At 34.1% G+C, this 21,133-nt stretch overlaps 1 long non-coding RNA gene across 1 annotated transcript; it reads left to right on the forward strand.

Annotated features, from left to right (window-relative positions):
• Window positions 1-18,428: 18,428 nt before the first annotated feature.
• LOC127858073 (uncharacterized) lies at window positions 18,429-19,507 on the forward strand. The gene is made up of 2 exons (XR_008038743.1): window positions 18,429-18,481; window positions 18,661-19,507. It is a non-coding gene; the product is annotated as an uncharacterized LOC127858073 (long non-coding RNA).
• The last annotated feature ends 1,626 nt before the right edge of the window (window positions 19,508-21,133 follow it).

Consider the following 21,133-nt stretch of genomic DNA (forward strand, 5'->3'; position numbering starts at 1 on the left):
TGGTTAACTGTCACAAGCAATTTTTTGTTTAAAAGTCATAAAATATAATTAAATTAACAAGTATATCTATTCAATTATATCATCTTCAAAATATAAAAAAGAACGTTAAGCTCAATAGAAAGTCCCTTTGCTTATCCACTAGGCTAGCAATATGGTGGACCAATACAGTATTTTCTGAAATGGAGTGTACAAATTAGTATTGCAAACGTTTTACACAATCACTTTTTCGACTGCAGCTTTATTTAATGGTCCTAGCACCCAAAATAAAATCTGTTAGTTTGTTCTTTACGACAGACCCACCTAAATGTCCATGAAACGAACTATTATAATGGTGTCGGAGGCTATAAAGGATGTCCGGTTAGCTTAATAACTGATAGCACATCTTCATGTTTACAAATCTACCCTATCGCGGTTAACGGCATGTGTTTACCACAAAGCGAAGCAATTATGCCAGAAAAGTGCAAGCAGAAGTGCTTCATACGTGTCCGCAAGCGAAAACATAAAACACTTGAGCTTTTTTTCCATACTAGTTTTGAAACATTGTCAAGTAAATCAGCATGCAATATATTATTATTAATGAAATATATTATAAAAAAAAACTTTACATTCTAATCATCAAAAACTTTCTGCTAGTTTTGTTTACAATTTTTCTCATTAAATGCCCGAATCTGAAAAATCATTGTTTTACTGTTTTCAAAATAGAACGAACAATGCAGAACTAGTTTTGGAAGATTTTACAGGAATGTTTCACGAACAAGGTCGGTTATGTAATTTAATGAATCAGTTAGTCTATAACGTATTAGCAGAAAGTAATAACACCCCTACATATTTACCCAAATCTCTGTGATTTTAATGAGTTTTAAGAATTGCATACCTCCGGTCTGTGAGAGTTAGAACGAAGAAGTTTTACATCATCCGACGTGTCATTGTTAAAAAACGGAATTCTGCAAGCGAACACTAGTTTGACTTGGGAATTTATTATAAAGAGTATTATACGCTACGACGAAATTTTGCTAAATATTATTTTTAGTTGTCTGGTTCTGTCATAAAAAGAATTGTTATAAAGTCATATTGACGTGATGGAATTGTTTAATGCTATATGCTACAAGTAGTCTATTAAAAATATAGAATGTGGGAGATGTACAGTTTTATGCACTAAATGCTTTGTACATCTAGTGCACAATTTTATTGGAAGCAGTATTTTCCCACTTATAACCAATACAAATTTTGTATGATGTCGGGAAGGGTAAAACTTACTTTTGGCCTAAATAGACACATGATTGATATGTTCAGATAATAGCACGTCGTAAATTGATTATGCAAACGTTTAGTGGTCCGCGCTTTTGAAGCGCGTCATTATTCCAGCTAGTAGCATACAGAAGCAAATTTTGTATCAACGTATGCCCTTTTTACATACAAATGGTCATGAACTCTTAACAAAACAGAATGTAGACAATACATATTATAAGCTTTCCGTCAAATTCCATAGCCATTTTACTTATACATTGTGTCATACTATCATATTGTATATATTACTTTGCATGTGTATATGTACGGCAATACAGGTGGTTAAGCTAACAGACTGTTGTGTTGTCATAGTAAACATATTTCTTCTAGGTGTTCAACCCTAACCCGTATAATATCAACAACGTCAAATTTCAGCTACTCCAACATTAGAGAGACCTTATTTGTAGGGAGTTTCTTAACGATCAAGTCAAACGGTACTGGTTCTGCATTGCGAAGGCACAATTTACACTAAACAAACTCTAATATCATTGTGGAAACAATTTTAGTTATTATGACTTTATGACATGAACACTTAATTGCAAACATACTACCTAAGCAGATTTATCCGCCGATTTTACCAACACATAAAAACATTTTATTAATAAATTATGAAATATATTTATTTCTGGTGCGAAACTAACACTGTTTTTCAAAGTATTCATGAATGGATAAATGCATAGAAAAACGTAAAAGGATATCATAGAACCTGAAGTAACTTTGAAACTGACATATTGACGCATTCAACAGATGCATCGACTGTTTACTTTTTGTTTATATTGCTGAATGATTACACTAAATTAATAGCGTCTTTGGAAATCGCTGAAACGTAGTTTTATCCACGCTTAATTGTTCGAGTCGATGAACTAGCACATACTAATAAGGTTAATTAATTTCTGAACGCTCGTCACAGAGGTGGAAGCGCGCGATGTGCATCTAAATTTATTGTTAACAACGCTGTCGTGAGAATTAAGTGGGACCTATTTGTCAACGGGAAACTACATGTAAAAAGGAAATCACATTGCATACTTGGTCAGTTTATGTTAGTTATTGTATATAGTCTTATAGACCTTTGTACACGACTTCACTCTTATCCACAAAGATCGGTATGTTATAACGTCTCGGTAAATTAGAATTAATACGTGGTTTAAATGCGGTATACACTATTACTTAAGATATGATGTATCACACGAAATTGAATACTCCGGCGAAAAAGCCTCGGGGATTCGCCAAATTGTAAAATGTAATGCTCATTACAAAGCGTTTGGATTTTATGAAGCCCGGATAAAATGGAATAGAAATCTCGTTAGCTAGATTTCATTAAGATTCGATCTTCTGAATACTTTGTGAAGTGTGTTCATATTGGGAATTGACATTTAAAAGATACAGCGTATTTGTTTTTCTACACCTCGTGCTTATTTATGATTTACGATAGATAAAAAAACACATATACGGTGGCTTTAATTAAACATTGCTATGAGTACGTGCGCAATGCAAATGAACGTACAGGCCCGGTTTAGATTGACCAGGACGATAAGGGATGGGTAGAACATGCAACACTTATCTCCCCGCTCGCCGAAGCTGGGCCCAACGGTAAAATTATGTATATGCGTTCACCTGTATTTCAAAGTTTATGTTGTCCTTCCTGAGGCTGCATTATGTGAGGACCAGGAGTGCGCTGCTAAACTCCTCCCTAATTAACTAAATGCACTCACGAAAGTTGGGACACAATTTAAATTAAAACTGCAATATCCAACTTTTTTTATTGAAAGCCGAAGTAACACGAATTAACCCCACCTGTCTGATCAACGAGTCTTACCCTAATTCGATGATAATTGCAAAGCACACATGATCAAAATTCCCTAGTCACTTCAAAAACTCGGTTTATGACAATATCGCCGGGATCTTTACTCGTTAGTGTTCTTTCTGATTTTATGAACATAAAACTAACAGTGTAATTATTACATAAATGTTTTGGACTAAACTAACCATCGTGATCGGTTGTTTAAATACGAAGATGATCACAGGCGTTTTGTTCATTTTGAAAATATTTAGAAATAATTTGTTCAAAGAATATTAAAATTCACTATCGATGGTGTGCAAAAAACATTGAACATACCAACAGTACACAGATTTTAGAAAATCACCCTCAGGCTTCGAATATTTTAAGCATAGACAAACATTCAACGTAGTGAACAGTTCGATACACCGCTATGTAAACATAACACATCAATAAACACTTATTCCTGCTAGTTTGGTTTATTATATTATATTATATTATATCATGTTTAATTATATTATATTCTGTTTTATTCCATTATATTATATAATAAATTATATTATATCTAATGTATAAAAAAATTACAATGTCCTTTCAATTTTGTTTGAGCTTGTTTCTATCGTTATCATTACAATGTTACCAAAATCGTCGTGGGTTTAAAAATAAATAAGGCATCTAATATCTCCAGTCTGTAAGAGTTACAACAACAACAGTTATTCATCATCCGAATCGGCATTGCTAACAAACTAAACCATACAAGAGAGCATTAGTTTTACATTAGAAAATATGTTTAATAGGGTTATTAACGATGTCGAAATAACGAAATATTTTAGTCAAATGTCTAAATGTCTACATTGACCGTGTATAAACGGTAAGTGGTTTGCACTTTAAGAGCGCGTCATCAATACGAACATCCAAGTTAATAGAATGTAACGCACAGGGTAATTTACTCGTAACCAGTGAACTGTAAGGTCGTGATAATTTTTAGTATTTAATTTGTAGAATTTATCTTATGCGTTTACGTATTAATGTGACTGTGTTTTCAAACATGCAATACGTGTTCGTGCGCTTGCTGATCATAAAATGGAGTATGGTCACGTATTATGTGGCTTCTCAGACAGCAGATGATGTGAAAAATCTTACCACGAAGTTGTTCAAAACCGATGAATATAGCAAAAACGTCCGCCCGCTAAAAGATCAGAGAAAAACTGTAGATGTTAGCACATCTTTGACTCTTAATAGTAAGTCTTTTTTGTTATGTGCATTATAAAAAATAACAAATTAAATTAAAACATTTCAATGGCTTCATTGCCATATTGTTTTTAATTAATGTGCTTGAACCATTTCGTACCATGTGTTATTGAATTGTGTAAATGTCAATAGAAACCGAAGGTGTTATATCTTATTTGTAATATGAGCATCTGCTTTGTTATTCAAGAAAAAACAGTCAGATTTGAACGTGTGGTTTTTTTATACACATTTATTTATTATGAGTATAACCGAATTAAAATCCTAAATACACAAACGCAGTGTATTAAAAACTGACAATGTTATTGGTAATTACATAGACGATATATCCTTACTTTTTTCACAGCTACTCTAATAATTTTCCCTTAAATATTCAATCTAATTATGATAGCAACGATGGGTGAATTGAACATAACCATTCTATACAGTTGAGTGCATTCCCACATTAGTGAAATTACTTTTCATTGCAAAGAAAGTTTAGTCTTACATCGTTAACAATACGCGGCATGGCCGTGGTCGCCGTGGCGTATTGGATAAAGGTCTGCCTAGCGACCGGGTATTCACGGGTTCGATCCCCACTGAGTGAGCGCTTTTAAGATTTCACCAAAGACACCAAGTACTGGTTCTAGGCCCTGGGAACGGACTCGAGAGCGTTAAAATAAGACTGAGGCTTTCGATTCAATCGAGCCAAAATAAATAGTTTTAAACTTATTAAACCGATATTAATATAAAATTTCTTACATTCATCAAAGAAACTTAACTGTCGCCCGTTACAACGCGAAGATGAAAGTTCAACATGTTACTGTCCATTCCATTTGGCTTGTAAGTGAAATGCTTTTCAACCAACAGTAATTTCACAGGTTTCACGTTAATCTTAAAAGCGGTCTATATAAAATATATTACATGAAATTACGCGATAACAGCAATGTACTTAACTATCATCCTAGTTTTGAACATAAGCCAAATTTTATCTTCATATGTTTTGAACGGAATAAAAAAGATCTCAGTTGATTGATTTAGTTTCAAACGAGTTTAGAGCGTGTGCAGTAAATCGGATGTTGTGTGCGATATTTTCAACACAGTTTAAATGGAAGAAGACTTGAACATAAAAATGGCCATTTGTTTGATGCAAGTTTAAATATAACAATGTGACAAGAAATTGTACTGCTTAGAGTTACTAAATATTTTATATCTGAATATTTAATTTCAATTAAAAAAAAAGGGTACGGGGATACTAAGTATTACATTATTGTAGTAATCTGGCATAGTTCAGACTGTCGTAGGATTCGAAACGAAGTGAAACTCCCGTTGCAAGTAATTACTCGGGTCAATGCCCTCTTGCAATCATAAGTACGTTATTATAAACTTGGCTTTGTTTCCGTTTAAGCTATAATTGATTTCGATGAGCGAGATGAAAATTTGAACATCAGCTGTTGGCTTATGCTTGCGTGGTTTGATGAGTTTCTTCAGTGGGAGCCAAAGGACTATGGAGGACTTATTATGCTTTCATTGGTAACACTATTGTATCTACAAATACATATTGTTTAACCGATGGAAATAAAATAAAAGTGTACAGTTACTTGTGTAAATGAGAAAACTGATAAGATAATCTTGAAAATAAAGATGCACATTTATATAGCTATGCTGTTAATAAGGGAGGTATATTATGATTAATCCACTTGGTTGTGTTCATGGTATATGCACACATATTTACTTTACACAAACGAACAAAAAATTCGTTTGCTCAAAATGCGTGTCTATCGTTTTTATACCGTTCTTTCTCCATACTCACATTAAAGAATGAAATTTAATGTTTCCTCTCGTGTTGTATTTGTAGCCACAAAATGACACCTGGCGCCCAGACGTTAGACTCCATAATTCCTTTCGGACATTTACTGGCTTGGGATCGAGCAATTTGTTGCTCAGAGTCCTTAATAATGGTCGGGTTATCTGGAATCCTTATCAGGCCAGTAATATTTAAATTATAATAGCATTTGCGATTTATAATGAGGGGTAGAAATGTAAAATGTAAATAAAAAACTAAGTGTATACAAAAGAAAACATAGGTAGCGAAAATGTTTTTTGAAAAAAAAGACTACAGTTTGTAAACACGTTACAATATGATTATCTATACAGTATACATTCATTGGCGTTAACGAATAAAATAATACCGGAGTATCATACTGCGTGTTAATAATTCATTGAAGTATGAATCTATAATTATTAACTTGCACGGATTCATTTTTATTTGAACAGATTCTTGAAGCAACGTGTGAGGTAGACATCACATACTTCCCTTTCGACACACAGGAATGTCCTCTGAAGTTTTCTGCATGGAGCTATGATAAAGAAGAAGTAGCTTTGTCTGAATCAAAAAACGGAATCTATTCGGAAGACTTTGAAGAAAATTCAAGATGGTTGTTGGTATATGATTTGTTTATTTTGGAAAAATAAATCGTACCATAATCATACATTTCATAACCTACATTTTACTCTTAAATAACTGTATGTGATGCATATTGATTCTCGTTATGTATGATATCTTCATAGTATATTTTGTAATTTGGAAATATTAAGGCTTCCTGTATACAGTAATTTATCCGTAATTATAGTGCTATTTAACAAAATCACTTACTTGTTTTGTGAAATATTTCAAAACGTTATGATTTTAGGTAAACACAACAGCAGATTCGAAAAAACGTGTTCTACATACTCATCCCAATCGTCCTACTTTCGTTTTTAAACGTCCTCACATTTGCACTTCCGGTATCGTCGGGTGAGCGTGCTTCTTACGCTATCACAGTGATCCTGTCTTTGGCCGTATTTCTAACAATTGTAGCGTCTGAGATTCCAAAGAACTCCGACACCATTCCAGTCATCTCAGTTTATATCACGGCAATAATAGCACTCAGCACTGCAAACATAATAACGTCACTGTTAGAATCGCGACTTGCGTCCCGAGATAAATACAAGGACCCAATAGCCCCTGGATATATGGCACTTAACCGATTAGCTCGGATTTGTAAGTGTAAACGTGACGGAAAGAACCATCCGGCAACAGACATTGAATGGGAAGACGTTGTAGCTGCATTGGATTATTTCTTGTTTTGGTTGTTTTTTGTGCTTACCATTGTAGCAACTGTAGTTTGGTTTGTAATTGCAAACAGACGGCAAAGTGAGTAATTAGAAACAAATTAAATGTGCATTTCAAAAAATAAATAAATACGAGGGTGATGTGTCGCTTTAGCAAACATATTAATATATTCAAATAAAAAGGAACATACGTTGAACGATTTGGACGTGGTTAAATAGTGAGCATACCCGAGGTAAGAAAACGAATTTTTCGTATTTGCATCCAATAACACAAAACAGCTATCAAGGGGCCTTCGTCCTGACCATTGACCTATATCCATTGCAGCAGCAGCTGAATTCTCCAGTACATTTGTATGTGTCAAAGATATCTTCCGATCAGATTTGAGTCTGATTTCAAACCACGTACGTTCTTTATATTCTCCAGAGTATTTAAATAACATCAAGCTAATCGATGCTGAATTTACCATCTAAATCATCGTTTTCTTTGAAATATGGCTTGATCGTAGTATTAAACGATGTATCCTGCAAATGCCACTTTTCTGGTTAGAAAATATTGAACTGACCGAATGGCTTTTTGTCTTAAAAATATTATTTACGGTGTTCTCAGATCCGACGTTGAAATACATGGACTGAGTCACGATATAAATTTCAACCATAGCCGATATTTAAGTTTGTTTATTTACTACAAGTTAACACTCAAGGCAGCTGGAATAGCCATCGCTGCTTCCAAATTAAAACTCTTAATATCTTCTATCTGACTCAATCGATTGGGAATAAATATTTTAATCATATTATCTTTTGGAAACAAAAACGACATAACATACATACATTTTATTATGATATTTTAGTCTGCACAGTATGATTCAATTCTTATTATTGTATTTAGCATAAAGTTTGTGAGATATATTTTAGTACACTATTTATATGTTTCATAATTTACATGTATATAGAGAATAATAGGTTGGTGACGTGGATGGAGAATGGCACCAACCTATCATTATATTTATCCTGTAAAAAAATTCTTTTAATTGTATGCTTTTTTTACCGTTTTTTTCATTGTACAAGATTTTAACTCGGGAGTTTTGCTGGAATAATGACGTCATTTCATAAAAAAATGACGTCATTTCACAGTAAAACAGAGATATTAGGTTACCTGGCCATCTAGCCCATTATCTTTTGGGATATTAGGTTAGCTGGTTATCGGGCCGATTTAAAAGTATGTGACAGGATAAAATTCCATTACCGTACACTAGATAATTATTTCCTCCAATATTTATTCGGACTTTTTTTCTAAATAAAAGAATAAAAATAAACCAACCTCATGTCATTACATCAGAAATTCGTATACAGGAGAGATTGGGAAAATGTGTTACCAATAAACTAATCCCAAACACATCCCTCTTTTGTCATTCATACGTTTTTCATAATTAACATAACTATTACGTAACATTATTTGCATTTTAAACGAGTGAAGAGAATCAGCATTACGTGTTTCTAGTGGGAGATTGTTCCATTCTGTTATTGCAGAGGGTACGAACGAGTTTGAGTATGAGGTAGTGCGAGCTGTCACATTTCTAATAGAAAACAAAGACTAAAACGATTCGTGAAATTTTCATTGGTGAACCAAACGTCCAATAGCTCAGTGGATAAGGCGCTTGCTGAAATCTAGAGGTCTCGGGTTCGATCCCGGGTCGGGGCACATACATGCCAGTCATGTTTCAGCGGAATGCTGACTGACAAATAAAGGCTTAGCTCGGCATTAAGACGTGTTTGTTTTTTGTTGTTTTAGTTATTAATTGTACTACATGTGTTATTAATACATCTGTAATGCAAATTTAATTGCTTTCTGGTATTTTCGAAGTCAGGCTTGTTAAAATTCAGTCCACGAATATCGTATGTTATAGTTAATTTGTACTGTGTTTAAGTCTGTTCTTGTTATACTCTGCATTCAGTCATATGGAAAAAATTATATGATCATTTAGTTAACTTTCTCAATTTTGAAACTTTTTCTCTGTTTATGAAGCGAGCTGATTGGGTTAATATCAACAAGCGTCAACAGTTCAAAATTAAGGATCCGTGAATAACTAGATCAATCAGTACACACATGTACGGGTTTAAAGAACAACTCGCAGCTATGATAATTGCGTTAATTAGTCATGTGCCATATATGTCTGTAAGAAACTTGGCATTTAATTAATTTTACTATCTCTATTATGTTAATAATGATTATATTGGTGGAGGTAAATATGTTTTATGTTTCTCATGTTTATCTGTACAAAGAAATGTGAAAGTTGCAATGTGCGAAAGAAAAATATTGTTGTATTTGTAATTGTGTCATATATTTTTATGTTATTCTAGCTATGCGATTCTCAAGACCATCGCTCATATTTGCAATTTCGATGTTGATGATTATGTTTGTGGTAGTGATTTTGATCAAATAGTTAGCCGTGACATTTGAAACGCTAAATTGCTGATAGCATAATGATGCTGATGGTTGCTTAGGTAGTGGTGCTTTTAATATGGCAAGGGTAGCCGCCGACTTTTAATGTGCAACATGTAGATGACAATAATAATGTTGATGGTGATAAGCATGTGGTTGACATGGTTAAGTCTAGTCGTGAGATATGTAAGACTAACTCTAAGATAGCAATACTGATGTTTAATATGGGTTTAGTGGTGCCATTATACTAGATAAGTGTTGTCGTGAGCTTTGCAAGACTCTGTCAGATGGCAATAACGATATTGATACCATTAGCAAGGGTGTTGTTTTCTAGGTTTAAGCTAGCCATGAGATTTAAAAAACTTACTTTCAGATAGCAAGCATAATGCTCATTGGGTCATTGTCGACCTGCAATGTACTGCAAGTCACCCGGGGGGTGACTAGAAGCCGATTCATGTCACCCTGGGGTGACTTCAAGCCGACGCTAGTCACCCCAGGGTGACATCAATCGGCTTCTAGTCATCCCCGGGTAACAAGAATCGGCTGCTAGTCACCCGTGTATTTGTTTATCAAACGGCACCGCATCCAGGTATCTAATATAGGCTATTTTGTCTTTGTTTTTAAGACAGTCGGCTCTACGTTCGTTTTTGTAATATTTGTACACATTCCCTCGCATATGAACGACAAAATCATGTATTTTTTTGTTGAAAAAGTAAAATTGTTGCCGATGGTGACTTTATGCTGATTTCGAGGGTGACTAGAATCGGCTTGAAGTCACCCCCGCTTGAGAAGAATCGGCTTTATGTCAACCCCGATGACTGCAATCGGCTTCATGTCAACCGAGGGTCACTAGCGTCGGCTTGAAGTCTCCCTAGGGTGACAAGAATCGGCGTCTAGTCAATTTCAGCCGTGAGTTTGGCAAAAGAACTCTATGATAATTATGACGTACATAAGGTAGATACTGGTATAAGTGTTGTCATCCTGGTTGAGTCGCGCTGTGAGATTTTCAATACCAACTCTCAGATGGCAGTACAGCTGTTGATGAAGTTGTTTCTGGTAAAGCTGTTGGTATCCTTGTTAAGTCTAGCCAATTAGATTGCCAATGCCAACTCTCAGATGGCACTTCTAATGATGATGATGGTAGTGGTGTTGTTAACATGGCTTAATCTAGCCGTGAGATGTGACTTACTCCCAGATAGCAGTTATTATGTTGATAAAGTTGACACTAACATATGTGTTACTGTTCTGTTTATGTTTGAGCGTGAGATATGGAATCCCAAATATCAGATGGCAATAAGTATGTCGATGACGGTGGCAATGGTATACGTGCTGTAATACTGGTAAAGTCTAACAACTTAGGCTTATAGGGTTTTGTGTATGCATTTCTCTTAAAGTTTAAATAGAAGCCTATGTTTCCTACAAATATAATGTGCCCCAATTCTGATCATTGTTGCTTATCCGAGACAAACACGATTAACGCCTAAAAACACCGGTCGTTATGCTTCAAGTTCGTCTCTAATCGCGTACGCGGACCTGTTTGGTTCCCCCTGTGTGATAATTTTCGCGAAATGTTCGCATGTTTTGCTATCGTAAGGCATATGAAAGGGATGTTTTTACGTCTATGATTTCGTACATTAAGGCGCTCGCACGTGTGTATGTCACCACAAAAAGTAAGATTCGTTTGTTAATTATTTAAAAAAACGCAACCAAGTATTAAAACGGATTTAACATTCACTGTTGGATTCATAATATAAGCTACCTCAAAGGGGATCCTCATAAGCTAGTCAGTGATCTTAACAGCATGTGACTTATCACGAAGATGGTCCAATGTCCGATACCACCATCAATGCAGTTGGAGAAAAATGTGGATCATACTCAATACTGACATTGGTGACAAGCCACTCTGATGGTTGGCCGTTTAGACATGCGCAGAATTTAATACTGACATAATAAACAACCTTAAAAGACATATCCAAATAAACACAACCCTTAAAATGAATTTTGTATCGTACATATCGAATTGAATGACAAACAGCAAAGTATCAACATTAAAAAAGTGCTTCAATTTTTATTTTACTATACGCCATATGAACAATGTCATAAATATCGTGTTGGTGCGTACTTTCATATTATTTTCTGTTTGCGTGACGACGACTTGAAATCCTTCCAACGCGCCAAAGAATTAAAACTTCATGTTTATTATGAAATGTGTAAGAAGGAGCTCTTTATTTGACTTCGGCAGATTTGTGGGTGAATGTAGTAAGAGAAGATAAATATTGTTAGAGGATTCAACCATTTGGTCGAGACGGTTTTGATGTTTTTTATCGATACTGATACAGCCATTAGCATACTAGTGAAATGCAGTCAAAAACAGTTATTGTTTTGATTCAACATATTACTTGTAAAATACTTGAAATGTTTTATGAAAGAGTCGATTCATTTTGGCTGACAAATCAACAGAAGACTATCGACGCGGCTCGTTAACCACACGTTTGTGTGATAAATATCAATATAACTAGCAATTTGTTTCATCTCAGTGCGTTACAATTGTTAAGTATGTATATGTTTTATTCACATCGTTGGTAAAAAAACTCGAGAAGGTAGATGCCTTTTGGCAATGTAAGTCGTAAATTAAAAGCATCCTTTATCATTTCAATTGTTTGATATTTGTATATTAAAATACATGGATGCTCAAGTTTTGCAACAAACTTTACAACGATAAACACCTGCGTCCGAAATGTTTAGTATTTGAAATTCGGTCAGACTATATTGGATCATGTTGCCTCTTATAAAAAATATCGAGTACCACTCTATTTCTGACTAAATTATGTGGTCAAATAGACCACAATGACTGGAGATGATTCTCAAAATAATGGTACACTTTGATCTTCTCCACGAGTGTAAGCCTTGTGGATGTACCCCATTTAAAATCTCGTGTTTTCTAAACGTTTATACTAAAATCTCGTTGTAATCACGTTGCGGCGACTCTTACCATTATTATTATCAATACGTAGACTCAGAGTACTTGCTTCATCAATTAGTTGATAAGACAGCCAAGAGAATTATCAAACATGCAGATACGTAATACCGTTACCAATTTTTCCATTTATCAATTTAAAACATTTATTGACAAACTTCAATCAATACCAAAATCTGTGAAGATTAGCGGATGTGAATATATTTTCGTAATACAGTGACGCCTGCCTCTTGTTTATAACATATTTTTTTATCCCTGCATAACATGAGACATGGTTTGAATTCTTTTGTGTTTAACCATAATTCATTAATTTATAAGAAGTAACACAAAGTATACCTATAAGAACCTACGCTCTTATGTTTAGCGCCACGACGTCACGTGCATTTACGCGTTTTACGTCATATTATAGACATCATCACGGTCATTGATAAAAACATTATTTGTACAAAATTTGTGGACAACATCACAATCGAGAATTGTAAGTAATTTAGTTCATTTGGAACAAATCATCATGGAGACATGAGTCATTCCTGGAAGGGATGGGCACGTGGGTAGCTGTGAAGTTCGGACTCGGGGTTCCCAATCAGTAAAACCTATTACTAAACTGTGCTTGTTAGAGACTGCGATCTAGGGCTCCATAGAATTTTACAATTTTTTAAATGACTCATGACTCGCGGTGAGTGAACCCTTGACTAAATGTTAGTTAAAAGGTTATGTATTTCATGTAACTTATGTAAATTGTATAGTTAACCTAAAATCTGAGAAATGTGCCTGGAAAAAAGTTGGTTGGCATTGTTTAGGCATGGCATCTTTTTATGTCTTTTGGTATCCACGTACCTTCTGCTGAAAATCTAGAGGGGATGTCGCCTTCTAAGGTGCTCGACACCCTTTTAATTAGGTCAAAGGTCAATGGGTACAGTTTTCAGTTGTGTAGGAGATGAAATACATCTCATTGTGATTTATAACCAAAATTGAAAAGTTTAAGTCAGTAATATTGTCTGAAAATGAATCTGCTTTTGTCTAATTAAAAAAAATTCTATTCTAGTGTTCACTTATATAGGTCAGAATGTCATTTAGTGCACTTTTATGCCAAAATAAACATTACAACTGGCATTGAAAATAAACATAATACAATATTATATGTTTAAAAAGTATTTTTTAAACAATGGAATAGTTTTTGCTAAATTTTGTCAACTCTATATACATATTTGTAAAGTAAAAAGAAAAATTAAAAGGATCCATTATATATATAATGAAGTACAACATACGCTTAAAAAAAGGCGGAAACACATTTGTGTATTTCAATATCTTATTACATTGTTTTTAAGTGTACATTCTTCATCCTGTTTAAACTGCATATATCTTATACTGCTGATCTAATCCCTGGTGAATTACTGGATAAATTCGACAAAAAGAAAAGTGAAGTGAAGAAATTTTCTATCTGGAATTCCTCCCCACATTAGGTTGAAATCCTTATGAAGTTCATTAAAGCCCAAAGAATAGGCGATTGGCTGTTGCATATTGAAGCCTTTTCCGAGATGCTACCGTGGCTTATAGTGTACGACGACACAAACTATGCCCGTTGGGGTCTTGTATATCTAGCAGACATAAAACATTACAATATGCAGCACCTGAAGTGTTCAAAGAGTTTATTGAATGTCACTTTGAAGTTAGGCTGGAGGAAAAAGCATTAAACGGAGTACCTGTCGACCAAGCTACTGAGTGGAAAAACAGAATGTGTAAAACGACAGGGGGTATTATTGGAATAAAAGAACAGGACCAGGCAAGAGATAGGTTTTGTATTACGTGGTCAGAAATATCTAACGTTTCCTATTGTACCATGAAATTGTTCAATCAAAATGATGATGACGAAGATATTGGAATATTCAAGAATAGAGCAGATGGAACTTGTTCGAGAGTTTCTTCAGAGGAAGAGTGCATCAAGACAATGATGCAGCTCTTTGGTTCATATGACATATTCGGAGTGCATGAATAGGAGAACAGACTGTTCTCAATAGAATCTAAGGACGCTGCAACTAACGACATTACAGATGATTTATTAACCTTAAAAGTCGAGGTAAAAGATTACTCAAGGAATTAGCAGAGAAAAGGCTGAAACTACAGAATGTGGAATTTTATGCTCTTTTTCAAAAGGTACATTCCAAATCATTTGTATATCTCCATAAGGAGACAGTAGTGAAAAGCAGAAAATGACAAAGATTTTAAAGGCTGACAGAAAGCTAATGCAGAGACTTTTCAACGCAGCTTAATCAGGGAGAGCCGTAAAACAGCATCTGTACTAGAACATAAACTTTCTGATGTGCCACTATCATTTGCAAAGGCTAGTGGGAAAATGCATGAAACCCAGAAATCAAACATAATCCAAGTGCTTACAAAGGACAATGATATAGTGACGCCTCAATTTGTTACAACAACGACTGATGCAACATGTGCAATAATTGATGGTCACGCCCTAATACAGAGTTAAGGTAAGCATAAGGACTGTCAAACATTTGGACAATATGCAACTGTTTTTGTAACATGTGTTTTAAGGCATTTCAGCGCAAACACTATCCGAGTTGATGTGACTTTTGATAGATACTTTGGAAGTAAATATATCAAAGAAGCAATGAGAGTTTAGAGGAAAGGAATGCGTCGACATATTAGGAAGCTCATAACAAGTTAAAATATTCCTCTTCCGCAAATATGGGAACAGTATATCACACACGATTACAATAAAGCAGACTTGGCTGAATTTCTCTCAAACAAATTGCTAAAACAATCAGAAAATCTTCCAGTAGGATCAACTATAGTTGTAGGATTTGGATTTGCAGATGATGTTGATTTAAAGTCGAGTACTTTTGATTCGACAAACCTATGTGTAAATCATGAGGAGGCAGATACGCGGATGATATTGCACTCAAGGGACGCTATTGATAGAGGCTACAGGCGTTTAGAAGTATATTGTAGAGACACTGACGTTCGTTCTGCTCTTGTTAATATACTACCTTGGAGCTGACGCCGAGGTATGTATGATATCTGGTACAGGAAAAAAAGAAAATGTTATCCTGTGTACACAGTATCTGAAAAACTAGGTGACAATGTCAGAAGGAACATTTTGGGGGTTCACACATTGACAGGATGCGACACCACGTCTGCTCTAAATGGAATAATTAAGAAAACCGCTTGGGTGAAGTATATCGCAAAACCTGATAAATGGGAGGGTGTTGATAGAGATGGTGATGCTCTAGCAGTTTCTTAATTTCTGTGTGTGCTGTATGGCTGCTGTCAGGATCACCCACCAAACATTGACACATGTAGGTATCGTTTTTTTACAGCCAGGAAGAGTTTGGATTTGTTGCTCCCTACAATTGATGCCCTTGAACTTCACATTAAAAGGGCAAATAATCAGGCAAAGATATGTCTAAATGCCATAGATAAGGATTTTCAGCCTGATGATCCTGTTGATAATGGCTCATGGAAACTTGAAGAAAATTAATTGAAACCGGTATGGATGAGGAAACCAAAGGTTCCTGCAGCATGTGTCCATTTAGTATCATGTGGCTGTCAAACCAAGTGTAGTACAGCACTGTGCAAATGCTAGCGATCTAACCAAGGAAGCTTGTTTGAATGCGCATATGAAGCGAATGGCTGTTTAAACCCTTGATAATTATTGTAAACCATAAAAAATAAGGAGATACATATACTGCCATAGTAATTCGTGTTTTGGAACAAAACTGTGAATGTATGTTACGTATGTTAAATAAATTATCGCACAAGACCGACATTATCGTCAGCATGATGATACAGTAGGTCATAATAGTGCATTGAAGTCAGATGAACATTTGTTTTATTTTATAAATGGTACTTCAAGATTTTGAACTGTATTACTAAATAGATCACTGTTTTTGGTAAAATAATTGTTGTTTTACATTATTCATATCTATAACAATTAATACTAATTTGGTGAAGTAAAAATAACTTATCTTGCATGAATATGACATAATAGAACGTACAGTATTAAGAACAACATTAGAGTATACTATTTGAGCTGAAATCTTTTATTTAAAATAGTATTCAGCATAATATGCATATAAAACAATATAAATATTTAGACTGTAACGTAGATCACACAAGTTTACTTGTACCTATACTTTTCTTGTTTAAAGTCTCGCAATTGTATTGATATGATAATGCAGAAATAATTTTGGTTCTTATTATAAAAAGTTGTTGTATTATAAAACGCAATAAGTATTTAAAGTCTAAAAATAAATATTGTTTTCTTTTTATTAAGGTAACGTTATTTACAAAGTTTGGAACATTCACTAAAGATACAACAGAGAAATACTCTTTTCATCATCAAAGTATCCATCTCTCATTGAAAAGTTTCTTACATATATATAATACACGGATCTTTGGTTGGTGTCAACATACACTGACATTTACGTGTCATACGGGTTATAAAAGTGCACTTGATGACCTTTGACCTACTAATGAAAAGCCAAAAATAAATAACCATTCAAGTAACAAATATAAGTCAGTTCGGGAGTAAAATCAGTAAAAGTATCTGATATTTCACAATGTTTGCAATGTTACCTCAATGGTTAAAGCAAAATACACTCATTGACCTTTTGACCTTATTACAGGGTCGTCAAGCATCCCAGAGGGTGACATCCCCTCCAGAATTGTTTTAAAATTTATTTTCAATCATTATTACATAAAAGGAAGCCATGCCTAAGAAATGCCATCAGATGTCAGATTTCAGGAAATTTTAGGCCAACTAGTATAACAATTTTAACATTGACACATTAAATTGATAATACTGATAATCGTTATATACAATTGTTGTATTAAAGACAATTTTAATTTTATCATTTAATTTAGATTGTTGAATTTCTTTCAACGATGATGCAATTGTTTGTCACAGTTATGTTTGTTGTGCAACTGCAACTGTTACTATTGACATAAAATTATGCATTAATGAGTCAATGTGTATCATTAATAATTCACTTTAAGTATATAATACCCCTGTCCAGTTCTAATGATGCGGTATGAATGTTATATGTGCATATGTGATGATTTCATACATGAACAGAACAGAACAGACATTTTATTTAGACTTATACATAAGTACATCGTCTTAATGCATACAGTATAAAATAAATATGTCCCGTTTTTATTACATTTAAATTGTAAACAAATATATATATATATAAATGATGTAACATATTACTATGTTCTTTATTCAGATTATTAATGGAGAAAAGAAAGGAGATAACACCAGTATACTTAATTCGTGGTAAATGTAATTATTGCATCTGTTTGTACTTATTCTTATCACGTATTATAGATTTATTTATGATAAGTATATTAAGTTAATGGAATTATTTACATAATTCAAGTTTACTTGTCTTGTCGTAGGCACTACTGTTTTGGGTTTCCCCTGGTAAATATTGTTTACCTTGTCAGTGTCATAGTGAGTAATGCTTGTCTGCTATTAGATTAGATATTTCATTGTGGGGAGTATAAGAACCTACGCTCTTATGTTTAGCGCCACGACGTCACGTGCATTTACGCGTATTTACGTCATATTATAGACGTCATAACGGCCATTGATAAAAAATTATTTGTACAACGTTTAAGGACAACATCACAATCGGTATTATTACTTTATTTATTTATTTATTATAATGTATTCATTATTTAATTGTTATGTATTTATTGACGTGTGCATGTTTTGTGTAAATGTAATTTAAATGAGTTGTTAGAATAATTAATTATTATTATTTGACATTGCTTAATATTACATTGTTATAATTTGAATGTATTTGTGTTTAGAGAATCGTCTACGTCTACGTCTACATCTACGCATTCGTCATCGTATGTATGTGAATGAATCGGTAGAAAGACGCATGTCTCCATGATGATTTGTTCCAAATTAACTGAATTACTGACAATACCTTTGCGATTGGTGGGTTAAAACAGGTATTGTTACTGGTGGCATATACAGTAGCACAAATCATTTGCTTTCTTAATGGACACGTGTGTTCGCCAGTACAAAAAAAAGTTGCTACAAAGGTAAGCACAAACATAACCAAAACAAGAAATAGTTCAATGTCTTCCCATCCAAGTTCATTTCCGAAATGGCTCTTTCCGATACGTCTTTGACAGATCCGAGCTAAGTAGTAGATTTTCATATATCCTGAGCCGAATTAGTCCGTGTCCTTAACTCGGGACGCCAACCGCGATTCTAACAGCGACGTCATCACAGTGGATAGTGCTAGCATTGCCGTCATGTAAACTGAGACGATAGAGATGGTGTTGGAAATCTTCGGAATCTCAGACGCTACTATTGTTAGAAACACGGCTAAAGATAGCAACACTGTGACAGCGTAGGAATTATGCTCACCAGACGGTATCGGACGTACAAATGTGAGGACGTTTATAAACGAAAGTAAAACCATGGGGATGATAATATAGAACACATAAAATATTGTCTTCCGCTTCAACTTCATCTTAAAAATAACAATTGCATCATCATCTATGTCCAAGTACGATTCAACTGTGGTGAAAATGGTACAATTCTGCCACAATCGATTTAACTCAATTCCAGTGGGAGAACGAAGGTATTCATTATGTTTGTATTTTAATGTATATAATTAAATAAAGGTCAGTGTACGGCTGATATTGCGAGTTTAAGTTTTCAAATTAAACAAAAGAGATCAGTGTTGCATTCCATGATAACCATTAATAAAGATCACATTTTGTTTAATATATGAATGTCATTTTTCCTATTATTACAGTTGTACAAGCTAAATTAACAAGAAAAACTATTGAATGATTTAAAAAGTATGCAACTCAAAAACATCCCTTAGAATAAATGATTAAAGATCCATCGGTAGAATTTAGGCATTGTTATGCTATTAGTTTTTTATGCTAGAATTTGTTTAATCTAGAACATTGCAAAAAGTACCAGCTACCATCTTGAATTTTCTTCAAATTGTTTAAAATAGGTGTCTTTCTCTCCTTCGATCATTTGTTCATCCTGATAAGTAAAGCTCCCAGCGGAAAATTTCAATGGACATTCCTGCGTGTCGAATGGCAAATACGTGATGTCAACGTCACAATTGGCCTCCAGAATATGTACCTAAATGCATACAAATGTGTCAGTGCCTCTTTTTATAAAGCAACCGACATAAGTATGGTCCTGATGTTTCTTGTTGCAGTGCGTGCGTGCATGTGTGCGCGCGTGCGTGTGTGCATGTGTGCATGCGTGCGTGCGTGTGTTTATGGCTACACATTTAGTATTTCAATTATACTTAAATATTCATATTATATATTGAATGATAAATTTATTTTTTTGTAATTCTGTTAACCAAATACGTACATATATATGAACTCAGACAAAGAGGTAATGTATTAAAATTACATTAATCACGTTTTATCATAATTGACGTATTGTTTCTTACCTGATAAGGAAACCAGGACACTAAACCACTATAATTGATTGTTAGCAGCAATTTACTGGATCCCAGACCAGTAAAATTCCTGAATGTATTATGAAGAGCAATATCCGGTCGCCAGACATCATTTTGTAGCTACAAATGCGATGCAATTTAACTTAATCATATTTGCTTTGTCAAACGAGTTTGGCAAACGCAATATACATGGAAACAAACAGGTGATATAAGCGAAAATTAAAAACCATGACTATGCTATTGTTCTGCGAAGTAATTATTGTTTTTATACGTCCATGTATGCTTAACTTGACACATAAAACATACTAATTGTTCCTTTTCCACCGAAGAAAACACAATGAATTACATTCTAATAATTGCCAATAATTTTGATTGATAAAAGCAACAACTTTCTATGATATAGAAAGTCACTTTAGCATGCACGTGTCTGTTATAACGGCATCAATTAACAGCCCCCTTTGTAGAACAGTTACAATATGCTTGACTGTGTAACACTATTAAAATGTTACTTGATTCTTTATAAACTCTGGATGTTTATATTTTCCAAACGCACTTAAAGATATTGCTCAAAGTTACCGGTTCCACTTTTTTTTTCTTTATTAGAACTTAAATATGAGTCATGCAAAATGGAATTGAGTATTAAAGTGTACACACTGGTATGTGTCCCAAATTTTAATGACATATCAGCAACATATTTTCAGTAATTTACCAGCCAATACTTGGTCGCTCTGCTTTCACATATCATATATGCAAATAAAAACGTGATTTGTATGGTTTGTAATATACTTTCGTAATAAGTTAAATTGAAAAGGTAACTATCGGTTTGACATATA

Source organism: Dreissena polymorpha, chromosome 14 (genome assembly GCF_020536995.1).
Source record: "Dreissena polymorpha isolate Duluth1 chromosome 14, UMN_Dpol_1.0, whole genome shotgun sequence".
Taxonomy (NCBI): domain Eukaryota; kingdom Metazoa; phylum Mollusca; class Bivalvia; order Myida; family Dreissenidae; genus Dreissena; species Dreissena polymorpha.